General features: G+C 44.6%; 1 protein-coding gene and 1 long non-coding RNA gene across 2 annotated transcripts in view; one reads left to right on the top strand and one right to left on the bottom strand.

The window, feature by feature from the left end:
• Nucleotides 1-27630, top strand: part of LOC119383457 (Down syndrome cell adhesion molecule-like protein Dscam2) — a 179563-nt gene that overhangs the window by 1015 nt on the left and 150918 nt on the right.
• Nucleotides 1-27630, bottom strand: part of LOC119383458 (uncharacterized) — a 166802-nt gene that overhangs the window by 22249 nt on the left and 116923 nt on the right. The window contains exon 2 of the long non-coding RNA XR_005181666.2: nucleotides 18889-18931. This is a non-coding gene — a long non-coding RNA (uncharacterized LOC119383458). The remainder of the gene's footprint in view (nucleotides 1-18888; nucleotides 18932-27630) is intronic.

The raw sequence follows: 27630 nt of genomic DNA, 5'->3' as shown, positions 1-27630 counted from the left end.
CGCTTCAGGTGATCATTTCAAAATATGCTGTAGGGTTAGCGATTATAAACCTTGATAACCTTTACAAAACTTTACTAGTCACGTGTGGCATACCGCTTGGCAATCAGACTCCTTCACGTTTAAAAGGTGCAAGTCATCCCTCCTTGTATGGATTTTCGCGGTTTTGGTTATTTCTTATTTATTCTTGTTTCTTTGCGTCGCACATTAAAAAAAATAAAAAAAAGACGGGACAGGTCAATAAATTTTCATCCTTGCTAAATGTCTTGCCGTAAATCGCATTAAACTGGGATACTTTGTAAGGAAACTACAGCTAGGTCAGTTATAAAAGAATCGCCCTGTAGTTACGATGACATTAATATCTCGATGTGTTGCTTTTAGCACTTCCACATTTAACATGGATTGATCCAATCCTACTAATAATAACATCTGGGTTTTACGTCCTAAAACCACGATATCATTATGAGTCAGGCCGTAGTGGAGGGCTCCGGAAATTACGATCATCTGGTCTTTCCTAACGTGCGCTGGCATCACACAATACATGGGCCTGTAGAATTCCGTCTCCATCGAAATACAACCGCCGCGGCCGGGATCGAACCCGCGACCTTCGGGTCAGCATCCGAGCACCTTAACCTCTGTACCACCGAGGCGTACGATTGATCCAATCCTGGGCGTTTATCTCGTACCTATGGTGAATGTATCAGGCTCAATAAAGCGAAAACCATAAACAATAATGAAACAATGCTGTAGGTTCAGAACACTTACTTGTTCAAGACGTTCAGCGCACCTGCCGTGTGTGGCTTCAATTAAATGATATGTAAAGCGACAAATATATTGTAACTGCGCTTTATTTCGAAGCATGCACAAGGATCTTCTTCCACGACAGACCTGTCGTGTCGTTTGGTTCTTTTTTTTTTCGCCATGCAGCCGACTTTTATTGTTCAGCAGAGCATTTTGATGCGTACACGCATTCTTGGCAAATACCGAACTACTGACTTGGTTAACGCCTCCGTCATTCGTCTCTTATTCTCACTTTTTTCCTCACTCTCTCTGTCTCTTGGCAAATATTATCTTTTTTTTCGTGCTTGTTTGGCGGGGCACGGCCAATACGTTTCGCTCTGTTCCTGTTATCTCATACAATTTTTTTTTTTACAGAAAGTCATTGCACATTCGTGGAGCACCGCCCAACGCTATCTAAAATTTGATATCCTCAGTCCGTATTGAACCTATAATAAACACGACTTTTGTTAACGACGGAGGCGGAAATGCTGGAGCCCATGTACATAAAATTGGGTGCGCGCTAAAGAACACCAGGCGGTCGAAATCATAGCCTCGTGATAGTCTTGATGACCTGAATATTGAGCCTTTTTTTGTTGGACAGATGATTTGTGTCAATTATTTGATGTTTTTTGATGCTATAGATGTGTTATGTTGGTTCTTGATGTTTTCGATGGATCTTTTTCTTTGGATTAGTACTGTTTTTTCTCTTCTTGCTGTACACCTTCTCTTTTTTATTTTTAACCGAGAGTCCCGTTCGCAGTCATTCACTTTGGGACCCTCGTCTGCATATTGTTTGTACCAATCGTTGTAGCTTGTATTACTAGCCAACTCGCACTGAAACTGGTTATGCGCCCGTATACCCATCGAGTAATATCGCACGGGTCGCATTCGCAGAAAGTAATCCCTTTAGGTGACGGCGAGAGCGCATAAACAGGATTATTTTAAGATTACTCTAACGAGTTCATGATGATTCGTTAGGAGAGCGTCGGAGAGTTGATTGCATTTTTGATCCTTAGCTGTCAGGGTAAGCCTGGGTGCCTTTAAATGTAAACTTTTATCCTTACAAATTTCACCTTCTACCGAGCCAAGAACAAGATGAGAAATGCATTCAAGCAAAATAAGCATTTATAAACTACATATCGAAAGACAAATACAACTCGCAAGCTGAGAAGTTCCAGGCGCCTTTAATTTGAACCACTCCTTGAATTCTTCTGAGGGGATGGATTTTCTCCGGATGTGTGTTTCCACGAGCCATCTTCATTAATGTAATGGCATCCACAAGAAAAAAAAAGAGTTCACTGAGACACAAATGTAGACGTATAAAGGAAAAAAAAACGTAGCTTGAAACCTATGGTGATTGCCACACACACACACACACACACACACACACACACTACACACACACACACACAAACACACACACACACAAATATTATATATATATATATTATATATATATATATATATATATATATTATATATAATATATATATATATATATATATATATATATATATTCTCCCATTGACTGGAGTAGCCAGACACCACTACTTTTTCGTTAATGAGGTTTAAATATATAATAATAATTATACCGATAACTCGACGAGTACTCACGTAGTTATCAAAATGTCAATGAGGCATATGTAGACATGTTCGTATGACATCTAACCGCGTTATTTTCAGCAATGTACTAATTGCGTGCTCATTTTTTCCGGCTGATAAAGAAAGCAAGCGAAATATGAAAAGTAACACGTGACTACGCTCTAACCCACAAAATAAAGCAGCGCCCTCAAAGAAGCTTACCGCAAGCAACCACTTTGCCTGTTTTCCGTTGCCAGGGGCAGCGTTTCGTACTCTGGCAAGGTTACAGGTCGGGTGTTAACATGCGTCGCATATCTTGCAGGGATCATTCCACTCGATTGTACGTCACTATCATTATCCGGACCTTACGGCCGATTGTTCTAATTGATAACGCGGCAGAGCATTGTTATGATTACGGCCTGACTTTGTAAGACCAGAGCTGCGCGTTTCTTCGGCGGGGGAATGGCAGATAGGGCGATCCATATATTTTTCCCATTATACTGGCTACCTCACAGCCAGCCTGTTTTAGGGCGCAGCTTACTGATGCGCGCAGCAGTCTAGTCACGTGTAACTTTTCACATATCGCGGGCTTTCTTTGTCAAATGCAAAAAAAAAAATTGAGCGCGCTGAGTACGTAATTGACAATAGCGCAGTTCGATGTAATTTGAACATGCCTACATATGCCTCATTGACATCTCCATAATTATTTGAGTACCTGTCGAGTTGCAATGATTGTTATGACTAATTAATTAAACCTCATTAACGACAGTAATAGTAGTGGCTGCTCCAGTGCCCTAGGAACAATGTAAACTAGGTTTGCCGCCGTTCCTCTATTTAAATCCTGCTGCGTGATAGTTAGGAGGCCCTGTATGCCCCTATACACACATACATACATACATACATACATACACGCACACACACACACACACACATATATATATATATATATATATATATATATATATTATATATATATATATATATATATATATATATATAACGCACGAGGTTATCTTGTGGCGAAAAAGTGCAGTCCTGCATCCTTCTTGATTCCCAAGACGAATGTTTTTATTATAAAGTTCTTCCTGATTATGCGCGCTGTTGCAACATGTTCTGCCAAAAATTCATGTGTTAGTTCCAGCTCATGTTCCCAAATGTAAATTAGGGCCATAAATTGGGGCTTTCAACGCGCTTTATTGAGCTCGTGGGGCGAGAAACTCGGGCAACGAAATCTTTCCTGCGCATCGCATGCTCGATAGAACCTAGAGGAACGTTCCAGCCATTGCTTTGGGCAAAACACATTTTCCATAGACGAGAAGCTTTACGAATTGCCACAGCGCCACATAAATTTACGCACACCCACACGTACACACGCACACAAACCCTCCGCAACGAGGCAATGCACAACGACACACCGATGAGCGCGAGAAGCTCGAAAAACAAGCTGAAACAAAACGCTAGCAGGTCCTTGCTTCAACGATGCGCTTTTTTTCTTTCTGTTCTTGTACCTTGACTCCATTTATAAGTATACCCTTCACCGGGAAGCCATTAGACGCAGCGGCCCGCGAACATAAAGTTCTTTTCCTCTGGCAGCTCACTCCCCAAATCTCCCTCTTCATTGTGCGACGACATGCCACTCGGGAAACAAGGAACGAACAACTCCGTAAAGGGAGGCAAGAAATAGGTCGCGACACTCCCACGCATATGCAGCCCCCAGATGGCTCGCTCGAGGGAACAACCTCTTTTCTTACTTATTTTCTTAATCGCGATGTCCCACATTGTTTGTTCGGCAGTACAGCCGCCGACAGTCGATTGGCCGCCCTACCCCGGAATGAATAGTGCTGCATCGAGAACAGTGCTGAAAGGGGGGGGGGGGGGCATTCAGTGGCTCTTCTTTTCGTTCAGTTTTAAACGAGCTCAAAGGTTGTGACCCAGCTCCTACACTACGAAGGGCTGATGCGGGAGGGTTCCCGTTAGAGTAATGAACCGTCCCTTACATAAATTGCCCAATAGACGAGGGATATTGCCGAGGCCTCGCGTGCATGCCAGAGCGTTCGGGTGTACGCGTAATTGGCGACGCTTGATTGATGAGGCCGCGGCGTTGCCTGAAAGGCAACGGTGTGTCGCCGTTGGTCTATGGCGGTTGTCGGCGAATTGCAATCAGGCTACCTCCGTCCTCAACCTTTTCTTTGTTGCTCCCCACGAAGACTGCTACCTTGACTGCTCCCTTCGCTAAAAGTTGTTGCGAACTAACTTCCAATGGAAACGAGCTGTTCGTACTCATTATGCTGCGGTGCGTACGCTGCACCCCATACTTATAACGCTCGAGAAGTACTCAGTGCTGGTATACTAATACTTAGTCTGCAACTTAGCTGTTCGGCATAGGCTTCACTATTCAATTATCTCTCGTGCGGGAGATCACACTTTCATCATTAAGCATCGCGCTCGAGGTGACAGCTATAGGCCGCGCTGCGACGCATTAAGCTTCCCAGAAAAAAAAAAAGAAAAGACACAGGCTCGCGTGCTCGACCGCGCATGTACCTACACGCATGAATATCACATTTCTGACTAAATTGATGCCCCAATTGTTAGCCTAGGGACAGTAATGAAAACGAAGAACTTAATCTGGCCCGTTAGAATGCTGTTTAAAAGTTGTAGGCCAGGATAGATTCTGTAAAAACTTCATTAGCGCTAGAGCTCTGCGAAATTTGGTGTGAGCTTCTATTGATCTTTGCGAATAAAAAATTAGAATAATTAGCTTTGCTTTTACTGCATCGTCTTGGTACAGGTAACAACGGTGCTAAATCATTCTTTATAGCTAGGGCTCCGTGTTTTCGGTTTTACCCGAAAAAATTCGATAAACATTCGCCGGTAAATTTTTTGACTATTCGGCATTATCCGATAAACTCCGGTTTCAAGGGCCAATATGACCTGCTTCCGTTCTTTATCGAAGGGCAAGTTCTAAGCGCTCATTGATACATCTTCTGGTTTGGCCGATTTAAAGTTTACCGCGCGTAGCTGCATTAGGCGACGTAGCTGTATTGTGCTCCGACTCAGCTTCCTATACATGCAGAAGCTTCACAAGGACTTGCAACTCTCCAATCCCGAATTCAACGCGCTTCACTTCAAAGATCCGTGCCACCTACTCAACAACGCTCTGGAGAATGGAATCAGGACGAGCTCGTTTAACGTAGTTAACGATTTTGTTGTGCACTTTCCTGCCCCGTTGAAGTTGTCGCGGGAGCTGCGCCGTAAGTTTGGTCTTGTGCGCTTTGCCATGGGCATGTGCATGAAGTCGCTGTAAACCGTAGGTCCGTCGAGGTGGTTCTCTTTTGTATGAAGCTCTAGAAGATATTTTGGACCACTGGCGCGCCATTTTGTCTTTCTTGGGAAGCGACAAAGCCAAGAGAACGAAGTGTGAGAAGCTCAAGAGTCGTATTTCATCGCCTGCAGCTGTGCACGACTTGCTCGTTAAGATGAGGTTTCTGAAGACCAATTCGTGTGCCCTGCTCGCAATCATTAAGGAACTTGAGGCAGAGAGTACCCTGGTATACACCAAGTTTACCCCATGCTGGGGGTTCGTTTGCACGCACTCATCAGTCAATGGCGTGATCCAACCGAGGTCTTCGCATCGGATGTCACAAGTCTGTTGGACCTCCTTGACGAGACTGACCGCTGAACGACTGTCGCAGACTTTCACGGATACTACGCTGCTGTCGCCGAAAAGTGGAGGCAGACATATGAGAGGACCCCGTGGGATCAACTAGAGTACACCAAATAATTGTTTTGGTACTGTGTTCAAATTGTGAATCCAAATGTGAAGCATGAGCTGCCCTGCGCGTTCGAAACCTATGCGCCTATTTTTCAATAAGGGCTTCTTGAAACTGACTCCATGAGCCAGCTCCTGAGTGATTTTGCAAACTATCAGTGCTATGAAATATGTAACATTGTTGAACCCCTGTCGTTTTGAAGACTTCAGCAATGTCCAGTCGGCCAGTGCTTTCTCGCTGCGCACTGCGTCTTCTGGCGCTTCCTGTTTCTAGCGCTAACGTTGAAAGCGCATTTTCTAAGCTGAGAGTCGTTAATCGAAAGGAGCGCGCTTCGATCACTGACACTAACCTCGCAAAGTAAGCTTGCGTGTTTTACAATAGACTTTAAGCATAAGGTTGTTATACGCGCAAATACAGGTGTTACGTGTTCAAGTATTTCGTTGTGCGAATATGCTTTTGTGCATTCAAACCTTCTAGAAAAAAAATGTGCTTCGTGGGTTCTGATGTTTTAGTATTCAGATATGAATTGGTCGGTGATTTTGGCGTTTCGAGAATAATGCAAAACTTCGAATTTCGGAGCATTGAGGGACTTTACGATAAATAAACTCCGATAAACGCCCACCGATTTTCAAGAAAAATAAACACTGAAAACACGGAGCCCTATTTATAGCTGCTGACGTGAGTTCTATTTAGAAGTTATCAAATATTTCTTTCGCGGCAAATTTGGCACCACCCAATTTTTTTAGACAGTGGAAATTAATTTTAGCACTGTGTTCATTAAAGACATTGAAAGTGTGCTTACACGATGTTTTAGGAGACTAGAAATAAAACCAAGGTGACGTGTAGCCTACGAATAAATCCCCTCGTCTTCGTTTTTCCCACAGTGACCAACGTCATCATTGCCGTAATGCTCGCAGTATCGTGGTAGCATTAAGATTATGCTGAAGTACTCCTCTTAATTGCATAAAAAAGGCACGTTTTCACTAGTGGCCATATGACTGTTATTCAATTACTGACGAAGCTTTGAATAATCGCACAAGACATCACGCACTCCACACTAAATACAGCAAGAAGCCAAAACTATCGGCAACACCACCTGAACGCGTGGTTACGTGTTCAGACACCAACTGGGCACCGCCGAAGACAGGCTAATTTGCCATGCCGGCTATAGGTTAGAGTAGCTTTCACAGAGTCATTTTCTTTTCGCATAGGAATGACTGACAACGCTCATGGCGACGTTTATGGCATCGAGGTGACTTTGCGGCGCATCTTATGCGACTGCCCTCGCTACGCTGTGCAGAGGCGATCACTAGACTCGATTGTCATCACTAGACTAGACTCGATTGTCATCTTGAAAAGTCATCGGGAATTAAAGCAACAAAGGTACTGCTAAAATATCTAAGGACAACAGACTTGTACGAGCGGCTGTAGGCTGACAGTGATCCCGTAGACCGCACAAAACTGCCGGTCTGTGACGTTGCGTATGCGTGCTACCCATCTCTGTCTCTCTGTCTCTCTTTCTTCAAGCTTCTTTCAATCTACCCTATCCCTTTCCCTTGTGCAGGGTAGCATACCGGTTACGCTAAACTGGTTAACACCCATGCCTTTTCTCCTGTTTTCCTTCCTCCTTTCCATCCTTTCTTCTTTCCTGACGAAGACGACTTGATTAAATCTATACGGGAGCCAATTTGTAAACCTAACCATACCGCAGAGATAACTATCCGAACCCTCACGAGGGCTCAAACGTGTTCGTATGGTTCCTCAATTATTACTAAACTGCTGGGGTTTGCTTCTTCAACCGCGATAGAAACCCCGAACGACGCCGTAATGGAGGGCTCCGGAAATTTCGACCACCTGGGGTTCGTTAACGCTCACCTAAATCTAAGTACACGGGCCTCTAGCAATTGGCCTCCATCAAAATGCGCCCGCCACGGCCTCAATTCGATCCCGCGACCTTCGGGTCAGCAGTCGGGCGCATGGTTCTTTGATGACTGAACTGATCCTTTGTTTCCTGGCTCACTCTGTACTTGTTTATATCTCGACTATGCAGCAGCAACTGCTTATGCGCACCTTTTGCTCCTCCTCCTCTCTCCTCCTGCTTTTTCCCTTTTCCCGATATATTGATCCAACTCCGCGTGCTTCTGGCACCTTTGATTAGCGCCCTCTCTGTCTGGTGTTCGTTTTGGCCCACGTGCTTCCTTTCACGTTTGCAGCTGGGTCGATCAATGGAATCGACCTCTGGGGTGTGTTGTGCCGCCGACAGCTACGCAACTGTTCGCGCCTCCTTCAGCTTTCTTTGCGTAGACGCGGCATCGGTTCTCGGCTTGCACAAGCGCTGCAAACCGCCTTGACCCGGTGTCGCTGCGCCGATTCGTGTCCCTGCTTGCCGTCTTCGGTGTCTATTTCAAAAGTTCGCTTGCGGATTCACGCTGTTGCTTAGGGCCCTACTGCCTTTCTCTCATTCGTCTCTTTCTTGAGAATAGTGCTTGCCTGAGCTAGTTGGTTGCACATCGTGAGTAGGATTTCCAGCCAAACGCACTGACAAGGACACAACCCAGAAAGAAAGACCACACACCGCTGGACTATCAAGTGAAATTTTACTGATAGTTTCTCATATTTTCATAACAGTAGGCGGCCAACGCACTACTCTCTCATTATCCATTTTGTTTCTTTATGATTGTTTCTGCTCGTGTTCTAGAATCCTAGAAGACATGGCCATTGGTCGGAGTGGGCAGCCATGCATCATTGCCCCATTACTGATATTTACGGAAAGAGAAAAAAAAAGGTACACACGCAGAAAAAACCACAAAAAAGTAAAATGCGTAATGAGAGAGCTGGTGCATTGGCTGTCTAGGGCTAAAAAATGATAAAAACCATCAGTAAACTTCCAGTTGCTAGTCCAGCGGTGTGTCGTCTTATTTTTGTCCTTGTCAGTTCGTTTGGCTGGAAACCCTCCTCACGATGCCTCTTTCTCCTTTCTGTATGTTTCTGTGAAAGCGTACATAATTGTGACTGGTTGGTTACTTTCACCTTACCATACTATAAACGCCATATAATACTACACGGTAGAAGAAATATTTCAACGTTAGTCAGCACGGCTGTCTGTTACTCTCTCTCATCCTACAAAAGCGCAGTCTTCAAGCTCAACTGTTTCGTTGTGTGCGAAAATGTAAGCTAAATATCATCTTAAAGCACGTCATGGATAGGCGATCATTGTTCAGTCATTACTACCTCATACCAAATACCTTCATTGACATTGATATCACAGAACAAAGTCTGCGTGTTTTTCATTGCAATTGTTCATGGAGCCACCCAATTCCCTAGCGGCGGCTCATCCAGGCAAAATTACGCGGCATCAGTGACATGAAAGGCGTTCTGCGGTCTAGCTATATTGTGAGTGCTTCCGTTGCGTCAGTGCACGTTTTAGGAAGAACAATGGCAGACGAGGCTGAAGAAAGCGTTAAGCTAAAGAATTCACAAAAAAAAAAACATGAACTCCTTTGTGATACAGCTCTCTTTTTCACTGCTTGCTAATTAAGCGATAACAGTGCAAGCGATGAGTACCGCTTGCTGCAGCATTTTTCTATGCAAAAAAAGAAGTAAAAAACATGGCTGAACCCTCTGTCATAGGAATCGTTATAACACGAAAGTGAAACGTGTCTTCACAGACGTAGTTGAGCGTTTGTTGTGCATTCTTTCGCCCCAAGCGCGAAGGAATGAATGCTGCAGCATCATATTGTAATGTTACGCGAAGAACGGCAAGCCGTTCGAAACTCGCAATGCGCTGCTCAAGCAGAAAGGACGCGTGGAACGAACATACATAGGATGAGCGCGTGCTGTCACAGTTGTAACTTATTTCTGTGTGAGCAGCGCGCTCCTTTCGCAAAAGCGGTCGCTGCATCGAGGTGACCTTCATGCTCTCAACGAAAACTTGCAGGCAGAGCACAAGACGTACAAACCACCGAGATCACGAGATAAGCGCCCGCACGAGCGACCACGCCCTGTCGAGGCGCGCGCTAATCTGCGTGGGGGACGACTTTTAAAGCGCGCTGTTCGAGCCCTTCGCGCCATCTCGCTAGTGATAACAAAAACACGCTGTACCGCCGATCTCTGAGTACCGCCACCAGCAACATAAATAGCTCGCCGTTAGCATAGCAGAGAACATGCCGTCTGTGGCGGAGCCGTCTCGCGCTGGCAATCGAGAGGTCGTAAGTTCGATTCCCGGTGACGGAACTTTTTCTTGTAGTTTTTTCTTTGCCATATGTTAGTCTTTATATTTTACAACGCCATATCCGTGACGGAAATGCGTCAGTGGAGCCGTGGTGGACCCCGCCATAAAACACTTTCTTGTTAAAAAAAAAAACATTTGGCGTGGTACCATTTCTTTCTTTCTTTCTTTCTTTCTTTCTTTCTTTCTTTCTTTGCATGACAGTTGTGCCAGTCCAACTACGCCCAACGCATCAATACCACACATCCTGTTGTTAAAACAAGCACACGTATTTAAATTTCTCGCGTAATACATTATAGAACCGAATGGCACCACTAACTTGATCGTGTATGTTTTAGCATAGCGGCACTTCGCGTCCCTTTATGTTTCACATTACATATATATACAAGATATCTTTTTCATAGTGAGCGCACTGTCGAATGTATTTTTTATCCGTGCCCCACAAATATTAATTTCTTAAACGGTGCTAGATACCGAAGAGTATGAATATACTGTACGTCCATGTAAGCATAAAGAAGGACATCTGTAGTATCGCGCTTCTACAGTGACATTAAATATTTTTCAAACATAGTCAGCTATAGAGAAAGGCCTTAAAAGCGGAGAAATAAACGTGTGCACAGTTCTATTTCTCGCAGATTATTTGTCAAAAGGAAGGGGCTTTGCGCGTGTTATGACGTGTTTGCAACATCCCAATTGGGGACAAGCATTTTTTATCCTTCGAGAGACATATAAATGTGTGGAATGTCAAATATGCCTATCTAAGTTTATACAAAGGCAGGCACTTTCAATTACGTTGCTTCGGAGCGGGCTGCTTTAATTAGAAGCTGGGTTCCTGTGCGCTCCGTTAACTTCTGCGCGGTGTTCGCAATTAGTCTTGAAGGCAGCGGGGAAAAAAAAAAGAACGACCCAGCTACTACAACGTACGCTACGAAACTCCCCGCAATTTCTTCATCACTGATCCTTTACATGGTTCGTGAAACAGGCTTTTACGGGATTTTCTGTGCGCCCTGGAGTTAACGCGTCATATTGGCACATCACGTGAGGCGGCGGCTTGAAAGGAATGTGCACGTTACGTCATTGTGTCGTGCGCGCCTAGCACGATATCAATCTCCCGTTTTTATTAGCGGACGCTTTCACAAGGGATTCTACAAGACATAGTGCTCCCTTCGCTGCCTTCAACACTAATAACCCCGGCTTTATCGAGCGTACAAAAACATGAACAATGCGATATTTTAAGAAAAAAATTTGACTTGCCTCTGTGGTTACACTGTGATGGCGTTCACGCTTAACATAGTAGGAGGAGCAGCTGCTGTTCTTTCTAGAATCTGCTACTTTGTTAACAAAACGTTTTTATAGAGCCGTAAATGGGGCGTAATCAATGTTTCTTTTGTTATCAGTGAATAACCGCTCACCCTTCGGTTTATAAGCGCGTAACGATTCAATGAGGCCATGAACACCTCATAAAGTGCCCATAAATAAGATAAAGTTTAAGAAGTACTTGAATATAGACGAAAACTTAAAGTAGAAGGGATTTCTTTCGTTTCTATATTTTTTACGTGGCTCCGTTACAGAGACTGCGGTATTGAAAATACAATCTAGAAAAATTACTATACATACACAGAAGGCAGTGAACTACCTAAATTGCGATAAGGGGGTCATCACCTTTAGGCGTCGTCACTCACGTCCCAGGCCTCATAACACCAGTTAATTTATAACTTATATGTCAATAAAAATTTTTGGCGCCTTCCATAGCTGTGTGGAGGCGAGAAGTCTAAAAAAAAACGCCAGGCCTGCGCTGAAACCGCAGCACAGTCACAGCGAAAGCTGGAAGAGCATCGTTTCTAGAGCCCGTTAAGCTCTCTTGGGGCTACAACACAAGTACACTAGAAAGGTACCCACTACGCCATAAATCACAATTTTTGTGAAGTTGGGAAGCACCTACTAAGCCATTATTCGTCATTCTGCGGAGAAGCGAGGCACCAGCTACACGTCTGTAAGACATTATGTGCACTTTGTTGACGCGACGACTGATGACGATGAAGAATTATGGCTCAGCCCTTTGTAATGGGTTGGAATCTTTAAACGGCCCACCAGTTACGTAATTTGCATTGGGTGACGCCCGGTTGCTGTTCCCCTCTTTCGTCATGCTGTATGACATACGTTGACGTGGGAGAAATACGGGGGGGGGGGAAGAACTTTACTGAGACCCCGAGGAAATAGATCATGCGCTTATGGGCTTCCTTGGCAACCAATACAAGTTCACTTGCGAGGAACCCACTACGCTATAAATCATTGTAATTTTACTGAGACCCCGAGGAAGTGGATCATGCGCTTATGGGCTTCCTTGGCAACCAATACAAGTGCACTTGCGAGGAACCCACTACGCTATAAAGCATTGTAATTTTTGAGAAGTAGGTCAGCAGGCACTGTGCCATTTTTCGTCATTCTACGGAGAGCGTTGGTACCTGCTAAACGCATGTAAGGCATTATGCGCACTTTGTTGATGCTGTGCCTGATGACGATGAAGAATTATGGCAGGGTCCTTTGTAATGGGTTGGAAGCATTCAACAACCTACTCGTTGTGCAATTCGCATTGTGTGACGCCTGGTTACAGAACTTGCGTTGTGCGACGCTTGGTGCTTATTTTACTCTTCTACCACGCTATATTGCATATGCTAATGTGGTTCCTTCCCGACGATGAAGCCTGTATAGGACCTTTTTGCAAAGCAGTTTCAAGCACCGGCATGGCTCAGAGGTTGAATGCTGGGCTCCCACGCAGAGGGCCCAGGTTTCGAACCTCGTTCCATCCTTGAGTTTTTTCTTATTTTCGTTTCTTTTATATTTCGAGCGATACTGGTTACGGACACCGGCGGCGGCGGCGGCGGACAACTACGGCGCCAAAAACGGCCGGTGAAATTATCTCATAACAGCTTTCGCTGTAAAAGGAAAGAAAAACAGACGCAGCGCGGGGCCGTTTTCATATACTTTCGAAGGAGCTACCTAACTTGCACCACTTGAAAGCGTCCTCGTAGAGTCGCGCGTCCCGCTGCAATAGCGAAATATGATGCTGAAGCATTACCCCGCCGAAACATTTAATGTTCTCTTTCCGCACTGACTGTGGCCACTCTTGGCCCTGTGATTCATACAGGCTGTATGGTCACGGCTGCTGTGGACACTTTATTTACGCGTAACGCTCCTGCGAACGTAGTCACAACAACCGGTATCTCCGTAACTGAATACATGTGGCGACGTGGCACTATGACGCAATATGGTATCTTTCTGTCCATGCTGCCCCCGTTCCTTTTCGACCTGAGAAAGAAAGAACGAGTGACCGAGTTTGGCAAAACGATCCCGTCATCCTGGAGTTTTCATACTTTCAAGAATTGGTATGCCTCGTAGCGTACATCTGTGAAAACAAGCGCGCCTGGCACTTTTATATTCCTCTACGGCTCGGTGTTGACGGAGATGAAAGCGAACCACTCGAAACGGTGACGTTGACCGCTTCCACTGGTGACGTGACGCGGTTACCCGACGTCGTCCGCCGCCTCTTTGTTTTCTTAGACAGAACAGCCGAGACGCGAAGAAAAACATCCGAGCTTTGTGCGACGGTGAGCGACAAACCATCTGTATTCACCGGACGACCGCGGGCAGGCGGCGGCTGAGTGTCGAGGTCGCATCATTGAAGAGTAGATTGCTTGCTGCTTACGGAAGCATGAGCCGGTGCGCATCGCATCGACGAAGCTCCCCAAGGAAATGCCACAGAGCTGGTTTTGGCATTCTAGTGGCCCCCGTAGGGCTCGTTTTCGCCTAGTATTCCGCATTCGGTGTCTGCAGCGTTAGCTTGTTCACCTCTCTCTCTCCCCTCTCTCCTTCATATAGCCGCACGCCCTTCCCTCATTCAGAGTAGCCGTACGGAACTGCCCCTGGTTAATACTAAAACAAGGTATGCGTACAAACACGGACACAAGAGAAAAGATCAACACATCTCTTGTGGGCGCGTGTTTGCGCGCTTACCTACTTTTATCGTGAACACGTACCAGCTAGATTACCTTTCTCTAGTTCAATATATCTGGTTAACTTCCTTGCCTGTCTATGCGTTATCTCTATATGTACTTTCTCTTCCTGCCTCCCCTTAACCGAAGCGCAGGGTAGCAAAGAGGATATTTATCTACCGGTTAGACTGCTTGCCTTCCCGTATAACATTTATCGCTCTCTTTTTCTTTAATATTCCTAAGTTTCGGGTATGCCTTCCTAGTTTGATAATTTCGGAAATTTTAGCTTTAGAAGTCATTTCACTCGAGCCGAGAGTAAAACAATAAAGGTTGAGACGTACTCTGGACCTTCTTGTGCGTTTTAAGCATCTACGTTCATAGAGAATTCGCACAATATTGCTCTTCAGTTTGCCGTAACTGTCCTGTCAGCGCGTACGTGGTAGAAGTTGCAGACAAGAAGTCATCAGCTGAATCTCAAAGCAGAGTTTATATGACGAGAGAAATTTAACAGGTATATGTGGTTCCAGTATGTGTGGATTATCGAGCACAGATTACAATTCATTGCACGAACTCCAATCCCACAGTGGGTACGGACACTGAATGGATTTCAGAAATAAAGCTTGTAGGGGGGTAATGTAGACGAAAAATTCGTCCTGGTCCGGAGATCGAACCGGGACCCGGGGCTATATCGAACCTGAACCTGGGACAACAAGGAAATCCGCAGGGATTTCCTTGTAGCTTTGTGTTACAAGCCAGTGGTTGTCAATTTTTCCTTTCATAGGCTATAAAGCTTGTAAACAAAGAGCCATCAAGGTGAAAAACCACAACTACTGGGGGTCCTCATAACACACGGTTAACATTGGCGAGGTGAAAGATACACGACTGATTGCCTTTCCGTTTGTTTTGTATTTCGCTCTGTTCGTGCAAAGATGTAACGTCGTTACTGTCACTCGTTATGCATTCGCTTCATATTAACGCAATATGCTCAGAGTATAAGGCTATATAAGGCTTGTACTTTGTCCTCTTTTGCCCTCGACGCTTAGGCGATCAACTAACCTACATAGCATGCAGCACTGTGCTTTTTAAATTACATTGTTCACCGAATCAGGAAAATTCACGTTATTTTCTTTTTGTTTCTATTCCAGTTTTCCCAGTTGCACGATGAGTCAAGCATTAAAGTTTTACCTATCGTGTACAGGAAGCAAAACGACGCTCCTTGATATTTATTACATCGAAAACCCGTGAACGTAAGCCATTCATCTAAAAAGAGATAGAGAGAGAGATTCGAAGGACAAGATTGCCAGGGCTGAGTACGATGGTAAGACATGATGATCAGTCAGTGAATGGGGACATCCGTATAAAGAACGCCCGGATGTGGAATGCCGAAGAAAATCGTATTATATGGAGCGAAAGGGTGGAAGGGCTGACGTGTAAAGGAAACTGGTTTAATGCCCTCATTTAAAATTCTAAAGACTGATTTATATGCGAGGGTAGGCGCGTTTTCCCGCGCCTCTGGCCGAGATCACGATGCGCTGGTGCATCGGACATCACGCGTCGTATTTTTTTCTTTCTCGTTTATATATGTGAAAGGGCTACTCGAGCTATGACGGCTTTTCTTATTTATGTAAATAGACAGCTTTTCAAAAGCTCTCGAGCCTGAAGGCGCGTGTCCAGGCTTCGGCATCTCCAACGTGCCTTCGCCCACTACATTCGAGCAGCTGTTGCGCAATGGGCGCAACATGTGTACGGGCCTCACATGCCTCGGCACTTGAACGAGAAGCTCTAGTGTTTACGTTAACTCGGAAAGCAAGATTAAACCCATCGTATTCACGGTTGACGCAAAGTTCACTCGGTGATGAAACTGAACTATTCAGTGACGCTAGCTACGAGGAGTTACGAAACGCATTTACAGGAGAGTATTCTCAAAGGCTGTGCATGTAGGTGCATGGGTAATGAAAAGCAAAGCAAAAACACTCCGAGCGGAAACTTGTATTTCTTAAAAAATGCTTCGCTTTAACAAACAGTTGTAACATCGAAACAAAGAAAATAGTCCAGAATTCGTTTAGTATGCAGTGCTTTACAGTATAAATGAAATTGTAGAAATAATCTTAACACTTAACTGATATATAGTACACAAATCAACGCGCCATTTCACGGAATTTGACGCAGATTTTGACATGTATTTCTACATTTTTTCTAACGTGACATTTTTTTTTTGCTGTTAGCGCCGCTCATAAAATGTTTTACCATAAAAATTTGTCCTCCTGTTGGAGACACGATGATTTAGTATAAATAAAGCTATTGGGGACTAACAGTATCATGGGCTCGATAACAACTTTGTTGATAATGCTGCGAAGCTTTTCCCGACCAGCCTTTCGGTCATATAGACAAGGATTTACTAGAACAATGTATTAAATGCGAAGCATTTCTTAGCGAACCTTTGGCACTTCGAGCTTTTCTATCTATCTATCTATCTATCTATCTATCTAACTAGCCACCCACGTCTGGATGCTCTCATGATTACCTCCCTAACTTGGTGTAGACCAAAACAGGCATGGGAGGGTAAGAAGATTTGACGAATATGACTGTAAAATCATGGCATGAATAACGGGAAAATCCTGTGACATACGTCGTCAAACCTTTTCTTCCCGACACGTGTGGCACTTACCAGTTTATCACGGGCCGCGGTGTACGGGTATGCGCCACAGGCGCATACCTGTTCACCGCGGCCCATGATATATATATATATATATATATATATATATATATATATATATATATATATATATATATACACCCAGGAACAGCGAAAACAGGCATTGGTAATTTAAATGCAAGAGCGTTAAGAAAAACCGACATCGGTAGCGTTGACCCGACGAATGTAAAGCATAAGAATTGGGATCCCAGCAGGAATCGAACCCAAGCATTCTGCGTGGCAATCAGGTATTATACCACAGAGCCATGCCAGGTCTATAAACTAGTTTGGAAAAACAGCCTATGCACGCATAATGTCGGTGCAACGTCACTTGTGGTTGTGGGGCTGGCTATCTAATTTTACAAGAAAGTAATAAACACTACATATGTATACTCCTACAATATAGGCATAATATCACACTAACATCTTTGTCTCCAGTGTTGGCTCCACTTTTATATAGCAGTCTAATAAACGTTATATTTTATTTCTATGATTCAGTAAGCTATATTGAAGCATTGCTCGACCCCGGAGGAATATATTAACGAAAGTGACGCATGATATTCACATGATTGCATCATAAAGTGTACTTAGTTTCGATAATACTGACGTATGCACTCTAACGTGAGGGCTGACGTTACGTCGCACCATAATTTACTCTTTAAACGCCAGTGTTGTCGACGTGCCTGGTAAGCCCACGATGTGCACACAGCTACTTCAGTTACAAAAACATGTCAATCCACCTCGTAACGCTTGGCTCAAAGCCTGAAAATACAGCACAGTAGTACTCGCTGACTGCTTCCTATGAAACCGATTCCCACAACGCGTGGGATCTGTCGAATTTTTTTTTCACTCACTTTTTTGTTTAATTTTCCCGAGAAAATCAGCAAAAACAACAAGAACTGAAAGCTACACAACGTAGAATTTTGGTTCTTACGACGCCTGACTACATTACAGTTGGCATAATTTGTACAATTCATCAAAAGTAGTTCAGATAACTAATAAACGTGGGCACGCAATAATAGCACATATGACGAATGCCGCATTTACTATTGCAGGATACCGCTAGTATTTTGACAATGCAAGCGTAAAGTGTTCCGCCGAACGGCAGCGATCATGACACTTAGCCTTCAGAGCACATTCCTGGCTCAGCTGTCGACAAGGCGCAGTCATTTTCCGTTTCCACAGTGTCACGAAGAACATTGAATTCCGCATTACATGAACGCTTCAGAATGAAATCGTGATGCGATAACAACCTAGGAAATCAAAGGCTACACTCAGATATACCTTATTTTGTGAAACAAATGCCTCAGCTTCTTTAGCGTTTCAATTAAGGGCCTTATAAGATGGTAGTTTCAATAAGCAACTAAATACCTAGTAGTCCTTCCTTAATCAGTGATAATGCACTCATTGAGTTCTAAACAGAGAACATATTAATGTAGGGCATAAAACGAATAAACTGAAGATAACGCAGGACAGCCTATAGGACGAAGGTTCAAACTTCGCAAATAGCCTTTAAAATGGGATGTAGCGCATACAGCAGAAGTTAAATTAATGTCAAGTCTTTACAGGTAATTCATCGCCATCACTCCAAGTTTAGTACTTTATCAAGAGATCGGAAGACAACAGGATGGATCAGAGAACAAATCGCGGTAGCGATAGTTAAGTTGACATTAAGCGAAAGTTATGGACCTGAGTGGGCCACATAATGCGTAGCACAGAGAACCAGTGGTCAGTTAAAGCAACAGAATATATACCAGGGCATGAAAAATGCCGCCGCGAATGGTAGCGAGATAGTCAGGGTGAGGAAATCCGGGAGTCCGCAGGAATAAAATAACATAACCTCACGCAGGGTGGCGTAAATGGCAGGAAGGTGAGAGGCGCCTTCGTCCTGCGGGGCAGATAGAATAGGCTGAAAATGATAATGATTTTGATGATAGTGAACGCGCGCTATTCGAACACAGGCTCTCGAATCCACAGCGTACAGAAGCAACCTTTTGCAGAATCAAGCGCTTCGCGAAAGAAGCAATTTCTGCCTGCCGTATTGCACGCTGGCACGCGTTTCTATGAGATTTTCTTCATCATAAATTATTCCTGACGCTCTCATACGGCTTTGTGACACTACTGGTGATTCCACAGAAAAGTACCCGAAGCTGCGCGCAGACCCATCGCAAATATTTCACCTCGTACGGCGCGCTCAAGTAGAGGTACAAGTGGTCGTATAGGAAGGCAATGCGGGACACGGCACTCGTGCAAATATGCATGCGGAACAAAGCACGTCGTAAAAACGACGCTCGGCAATGCTAAGGGACGACGCACGGCGAAACGGCAGCACCGACTTACTACGTATGAGCCATCTTTGCACACGGGCACGGTACTTCCACAGCGCAGAATGTAAAGGCTTTCGCTCCGGTCGATTTTACGGCCTTGTAGCGAACAACAAGGGGGGGGGGGAAGAAATCTCGCACATTTGACCGAGCACGAGAGGGCCGGAGAATAAAAAAATAATAATAAAAAGAAGCGAGGCTCGCGGAGGTCATTGTCGTTGTTATTACCTCTGTTGAGTTTTGCAGTGGGTGCCCTTCACCCACGTTCAAAAGAAAGAAACTGACTTTACATTCGTCCGTATGATCCCGGATGTCACGCTAAAAAGAAAGCGAGCAAAGTGATAGCACGTAGGTGCTTCTGTGTGCTCCACCTTGTTTTCGCTTTTGTGGTTTAAGACGACGCGCGCTTTGTAGACGCTGTTTCCTGCCTCACTGAACTATTTATCGGCGAGCTAGAATTCTGGACTGCGGAACGTTTGAAAAAGTTGGCAAGAAAAAGTATACGAAAGAGAACGTTTTTTTTTTTATGAGACGCGCTTACGTATATATTGATATCAGTCTAACAATAACAACTCTATGCGCGTGACCGTCCGGAATATAGCGATCTGAGTTTTTCATTATGGTTTATAAAAAGTCACAGTTTCGCCGCAAGGGCGAAGCAATGAATGCGATAGCAAGAAAATTACACCATTTCCCGCTAAAGGGGAGCATGAGGCGATGCGAAGCCGGAGCACTTGCACGATCGCGTTCCGTTGGCGTTCTTTGGGCATGCTACCGACCTGGCGTCGTGGAAACCGAAGAGGAACGCTACGCGCGTCTTGTCTTCCCTGTAGCCTGGCCGTTAATTCTCACAGGGCGAGCGGGGAACGCAGTCGGCAGGCATGCGAGAGGGGGGCAGCGTAGGAGAGGAGAGAGAGGGGGAGGGGACGGGCATGCGCTGGTGCTCATCGCGGCGTTGCGCAGGAGAGAATTTCGGTATGCCCTGGGTATGTCTAGCCCGCGTTTCAGAGGAGAGTGGACAGGGGGAGGGGAGAGGGAAAGTGAAGAGAGGGAGGGAGAGGGGGTGTGGAGATATACATACTTATACATATACGGTGCATGACGGCGGCGACGGCGACGGCGACGGCAAATATCAGCCGAGACTGTCCATATAATTGCTATCGCAATAAAACTGTGTGGTCTAATATATATACATACGATTTTACAACTGACCCTCTTCGTGTCGGCAGAAAGAGAGAGAGAGAGTGAAAAGTAAAGAAGAAAGGGAGGTTAACCAGAAAAAGTATCCGGTTCTCTACCCGTTTATGTATGCAGTGTAATTAGTCATTTAACACTTTCCTAAATATTAAGACACAAAACATGCCAATTCGTCATCAATAAGTTGTTTTAGTCTATTCACTTACTAATAAGTGCATGTATACTGACTGTGTAGCTTCACGTAACTTTCGAATGCGAAGAATTTATGAGCGAACTTCTGCGACTTTGAGCGTATCTATCTATCTATCTATCTATCTATCTATCTATCTATCTATCTATCTATCTATCTATCTATCTATCTATCTATCTATCTATCTATCTATCTATCTATCTATCTATCTATCTATCTCGCGGCCGCCTACGACTTTGTGCTCTCCTGGCCGTTTAGTTATTAGTATAGCATGACTGTATGACGAAGACAGGTCATAGCATGAAAATCATAATATGCATGTCATGTAGGGCGTGACTTACATGCCACGCTCATGGTGCGCTCGCGGCCGCTTCGCTACCTTGAATACGCCAAAATTGGTATCCCGCGACGGGACTGTATGACGAACAGAAATGACAGGTGGTAAAATTAAAATCATGATATGCATGTCATGTGCAACGTGACTTACATGCCACACTCACGGTGCGCTCTCGGCCGGTTCATTATTTTGATATACATCAAAATTGCTATTGCGCGACGTGACTGTATGACGAACATAAATGACAGGTCATAACACGAAAATCATGCTATTCATGTCATGTAGGGCGTGACTTACATGCCACGCTCATGGTGGGCTCTCGGCCAATTCGCAACTTTGATATACACCAAAATTGGTGTTGCGCGACGTGACTGTACGACGAACATTAATTACAGGTGGTAACATGAAAATCATGAAATGCATGTCATGTATAGCGTGACTTACATGACACTGTCTTGTGGGCTTCCGGCCGTTTTGTTAACTGGATATATACCAAAATTGCTATGGTATGTCATGAGTGCGCGACGAACATAAATGGCAGGGCATGTATCGTATATATATGCCAGAATATACGTTTTAAATGCGAAGCATTTCTTAGCGAACCTCCGGCACGTTGGCCGTTTCTATCTATCTATCTATCTATCTATCTATCTATCTATCTATCTATCTATCTATCTATCTATCTATCTATCTATCTATCTATCTATCTATCTATCTATCTATCTATCTATCTATCTATCTATCTATCTATCTATCTATCTATCTATCTATCTATCTATCTATCCGCCTACGCCTGGGCTCTCTCCTGGTCGTCTCCATAACTTGTAATATACCAAAATTGGCATAGCAGGGGATCAGTTCATGACGAACACCATTTACTGGTCATGATATGAATAACGCATAATACCTGTCGCGTACGTCATAGAATACTTTCTCTCAGTCACGTGTGGGATATACCCGTAAACCAGAATTTATGTTATGCTGGTGTGTGCCACGGGCGATAGAGAGTTTCAACCAACACAGTAAACGTGAACACACACATTTACACGCAAGGAAAGAGATAATAATAATAATTGTTGGGGTTTTATGTCCGAAAACCACGATATGATATGAGAGACGCCGTAGCGAAGGGCTCCGGAAATTTTGACCATCGGGTATTCTTTAACGTACGTGTACCCAGATCGCACAGAGCACGGGCATCTAGCATTTTGCCTCTATCCAAATGCGACCACCACGGCCGGAATCGAACCCGCTACCTACGGGTCACTAGCCGAGCACCTCAACCGTTACACCACCGCGGCGGACGAAAGGAAAGTGAGGAAACTGAAGACAGAACACCCCTGGAAGACGCTCAACTGCCATCCACTCGTCCACGTAGTCGGCAACCTGGACCACGTGGATTACGTGCAAAAACCGGGATCAATGCTTCCTACAATAAGTCTGCTGATTGAACCAGGCCTCTCATCATTACCAGCGACTTCGACATTGATTTATCAAGACCCAAAAACGCTTGGTTCTTATAATGCGTGAAAGACGGATTGGATGTGGAGAGGGTATCAAAAGACCTTTCAGCTACGTCTACGACAGGAGGCATCATAGATCACTTCATCGTAAGAGGCATCCAGGATTTCCACCAGCTGCACTCTACCTCGCACTTCACTTCACTAGCCTCCTCAAAGCCGCGATCACGAACGGATCCTATTAACAAGTCCGGTCCAGCTGCTGGTGCTCGCTGATCACGGTGATGATGACCTTGTTTAAGAAATGTCAAGAACCCCTTCTACACATACACACGGGTTCGTGCAACGTGCGTGCGTTCTCCGTCATAACGGACAAGTATGAGCATTAAAACTGTAGCTGTGGCTGTAACGTACGTGCAGTGCGTCTGCGCTTGCCACTCCTGTCCTGTGCATCTGTGTTCCTTCTTTGTCCTGTTCGGATTCGCGCTATCCAGTATTGAAGCATATAAGCTCTACGACGCGCTGGCTCTACATATCAGCTTACCACGTCTGGTGTTGGTAACACCCATGTTGATGTGGCCATCGTTACGCAACTGCAAATAACTGGTTATATAATAGATATGCGACTGTTCATCATATGAGTGTGCGTATACCACTTCAATATTTCTCTAGCGTCATTCCGTAACGCTTCGCACAACGTGAAAAATTACGCCACAGCCCCCATCCCGCGCATGCTTCGCATAACATCGATTCCCACGGTACCTGGGACCGGCCAAATTTTTATTAGCAAGGTATATACCAGATTTTACGTGCATGCATGCATGAAAAACGTGCGATATATAGTGAACTAGATGTCAGTGCATGAATGACTTGAGTTGCCTCAAAGACAAACAAGGCGATGTATGCAGCTCTTTGCTGGCTGCTTCGCATTCCATCGATTCCCAGAGTGCGTGGGATCAGTCCGGCATTTTCTCATCTCTGTTCTCGGAAAATTGCACTTTCGTAACTTCAGTGGCGCTGCAAATTTGTATTCACTTAGGTCTATGAACTTTGCTTGAGAAAAATAAAGTACTGCTGAGAGTATATGTATGCTCTAGGTCAATGATTCGAAGGGACTGTACAGCTGTGATACACAGCATCTTCTTTCTATTGAAATATATGGAAGTTAGGAAAAAGTAGGTGCTATAGCTATAGCGACTGAACTTGGGGAGGAACATGTGTAGAGGATGAAATTGTTTTTCTAGGCCTTGGTCATGATACGTTTGCCTATTTTATGTGTTTTAGCAGTGAAGCCGCTAAAGCTGGAGGTAAAACGGATGACCACAAAAAACTATGATCATCATGAACGGGTATGTGCCACAGAAATTGGGCAAATCTTATTACGCACCGCTGGTCCACTACAAATGAAGACGGCAAATAAAGACAGAAGCAGAAAGAAAAAGAAATAGAAAGAAAGAGAGACAGACAGATAATCAAAGAAAGAAGGAAACATATAGCATAAAAAGACAGAGAAATGAGCGCAATCGACAGATAGAAAGGGAAGAAGAACAGAAAAAGAAGGAGAGAAAGACAAAGACTCAAAGAAAGAGAGAGGTAGAACTAAAGAGAGAGAGAAAAATATAGAAAGAAAGTAACCGGGGTTACCCAGAAGACTTGAGGATCGACAAGATTCGAAGTGCCAAGCTCTGCGCGACTTAGTACAAACTTTCCGCAATTTAAAGTGTTCTTGTTTTAGAAAGGCGCGTTTTCCTTCTTTCTTTCTATGCCTCTGTGACCTAGGCGTTTTGAACGATCGTTCACCTATTCTAGCTTTCACGCACTGCCTATGTAGGCGGCATCCCCGAGTGAACAGTTGCGGTAGCTCTACTACATCACAGGCGGCTTAGCGGTACTCACACACACACAAAAGCTCAAAATGAATTATATATTTCATATTACTGCCCGAAGGGGTCATCGATATTACTATATGTCAAACCTTCTGTAAGTGTGTGCCGACGTCCACGGGCAGTATCAATATTTAGCACAATGTGTGCGCATCCGTCTAGACAGCCCGCTAAATGCGGCATCTCGCTTGATTACTTTATAAGTATCGCGCCGTCCCTACCGTTCTTCTATCATCTAGCACCCCACTGTACGCGGGCTGATCTATTACTCCTTTTCCACTATGCCATTCCGGCTATAGATGGGCGAACTTCCCACTCGAGTGTCCCCAGATGTCGATACGCGGCCAAGTCGCGTCTTCTGTCGATCGTCTAGGAAGCCAGCCGTCTAGACAGGAAGACTAACACCAGCAACACGCGGCGTGCACTTATAAAAGGCCCCATTAGGTTCCGCACACATCCCGATGCCCAGCGTCTTCGCCGCTTGCACGAAGGAGCTTTTGCAGGCCGCCTAATGCGAAGACGTGTCCGCTTAGCATTCCATGGGCAGCAAGTGCACAGCCGGATTCTTTTTTTTTCTTCGTACGTACATACTCATTTTCTTATGTTCTATTTGCGCATCCCACTCATCCATCTGGTCATTGATGTCCTTATATTGTCCCAAGGTTCCGAGTTGATGAAAGAAAGAAAAATAATGCAAGTCTGTTGGCAACGGAGGAAGCGTAGATGTGCGGCATATGGATGGGACCAGTTCCGCTGCTGATACATTCGCTGTACTAGCATCTTGCAGCACGCCTGTTATCGACGGTACTGCTGTTAGGGAGGAGTAATAGGACGTGTGTGCGATCGAGCGCTCGGATAGACATAGGTTCGCGTTCTCGTTCGCCAGCATCACTTTAGTCTCGCGTCCACATCCAACTGTGTCTAACGTAGTTGAATCACAAGGAATACTTCGCAGCCGAATAATGCTGTTCGCTAGTAGCATTTTTTGTTCATTTGTTATGCCTCAAGGCCCATGTATGACGGCAATGGAAAGCTGCAATGCTTTGTATTTTTCTAGGGCAAAAGTTTTATACAGTTGAGTAGCAGTCCTGTATGGTTTCGCTTCTCTTGGTTACCGAGAGACTGGACAATGGTAAATAAACTGGGGAAAAGGAACGAAGGCAAGGCAACAGTCAACCTACGGTACAGCACACAAAGCACTGACAGGATGCTTGTCGAGCAGAGAATCTCTTTCGAAACTTGTGTCGGAACAAAAGATGGCGCCATGTATTGGCTAGGGTCTTTCCACACAGTAAGAGTTGTGGCATCCGCAGTGCTCTGGTAGGCAAACATTTTGAATAACTCAGAAAAACAAAGAAATTGGCTCTTGATGTATAGTAACAGCATCAGCAACAACGGCAATGACGACGAGGAGGACAAGTGGTCACAACGTATTAGTTTTGTATGCAGCGTTCTCAATGTCAACACACATGCAGCTTGAAGTCCACGCGAAGGCAGGATAGCTTGTTTATTTTAGCAAAATACGCATAAGGCACGAAGAGAGAGCACTCTGTCTCGGCTATTCTTTGTTTTTCGTGTATCTGCGACAGACAAACCGCTTTCGAATACGGAATACACTTCATATTTTTCTTCTCTACAAGTCCTGCGCTCTGGTTGAGTTGTTCTTGGCCACTGGCATGCCACATCAAACGCGTGCTTTTTCTACATTTAGAAACGACTTTTTTCCCTGCTTCCCTTCTTATAGAATATTTCTAGCTTTCGTCATATTGGCGCTTTTATCGTTCTCAACGGTGGCTGTTAGTGGTTTTCGAGAAAGACATGATTCGTCTGCATCTGACTTTTTCCGAGAGCGCCCGTTTGCTGTTGTAGACGCTTCTTAAAATAAGCATTTTGGTTTTTGTCGTGCTATTCTAGTAACTGGAAATGTAAGTCTGGTCTTAGGATGCAGGTTTAAAGCGGACGTGGAGGACGCTGTGCTGATGCACAAATTTTTTAACGAACATTCGTTCTTTTTTTCAGTATTCAGCTATCGTAAAAGCGACGCCGATCTTACAGGCGCTCTGAAATTCGCTGATGATTCCGAGCGCGTTTGTATGCACTCTGCCACTGGTGAAGCTGCGATCCGCTTTTTGATGGTTGGCAAGAATGACTTCAACTTCGGTTTGGGAAACAGCTTAGGAATTTATCGCGATTCATCCAAGAGTAGCAGGAAGCTGAAAGCACGGTGACGCTTCTATCTCTGCACCTAGCAAGGAAAAGCTGTACTGCTGGCAACAGTGGTTATATATAAGTAGCATGCAAAACGCGCATAAGCTGACGCGCCTCATCTCCAAATGCACTGCACGCGTGCACTCGAAGCACAACTAATATCAGCGAGTTGCCGTCGAAACACGATGGCCGTCTTCCTTACACCAAGCTCATTCCCAGCTTCCGGTTAAATGATGTCGGGCCAAGGTAGCCAGTGACAAGACGAATAGCGCACCTTTCGGCAGAATGCGCCACGGAAAAAATGAGATGCAGAGAGGACGCCTGGACTTCGTGAGTTCATTACAGACTTCATTAAAACAAATTAAGTCGTTCGTGTAAGCCTCGCTGCTTTCTTTTTTATCGTATTCCCGTCACACTATTCTGAGAAGCTTGAAAATTGTTTGGCATTCGCTTACTAAGTGACTCTCAAAAGCCGCTTTGCACACGATAGGGCGTTCGGTCTCTACTGGGGCGCTATTATACGACAATGCGTGAATTAGGACAAAATCTCGAAAACGATGCATTCACACAGATAAAGTAAGCATCGAGCGTAGTTTCGTACCGGCCATTGAGTCGTTTCGCGCTAACTCATATTCTAAACATGAAGCAAACTACCTCAGTCTTAAAGAATTTATGCATGAATGCCGTTGTCTTGACTCTGGAATGAGGATTCGGTATCAAAATAGGTAGGTACTGCTAAGTGGGCAAAAATTAGGCACTTGTTTAGCCATAGCAAAATTGCAAAAATCGCTGCGCGTGCCGAATAAGAAATGTGTTTAATATCTGAAAGCCTAAATTGTTGCTTAGAAGACAGAAATATGCTGGACGTTTCGGGTCTGGAATGCACAGTAACGTTTCCACTGAAATTGGTTCAGAAAGTATAAGGCTTTCACATTTTTTCCTAATCTTGACAACTGTACATATAAAATAAAAACAGCAAACATTTCTC

The sequence above is a fragment of the Rhipicephalus sanguineus genome, chromosome 2 (genome assembly GCF_013339695.2).
Source record: "Rhipicephalus sanguineus isolate Rsan-2018 chromosome 2, BIME_Rsan_1.4, whole genome shotgun sequence".
Lineage (NCBI taxonomy): Eukaryota > Metazoa > Arthropoda > Arachnida > Ixodida > Ixodidae > Rhipicephalus > Rhipicephalus sanguineus.
This window is presented reverse-complemented; position numbering and strand designations above follow the sequence as displayed.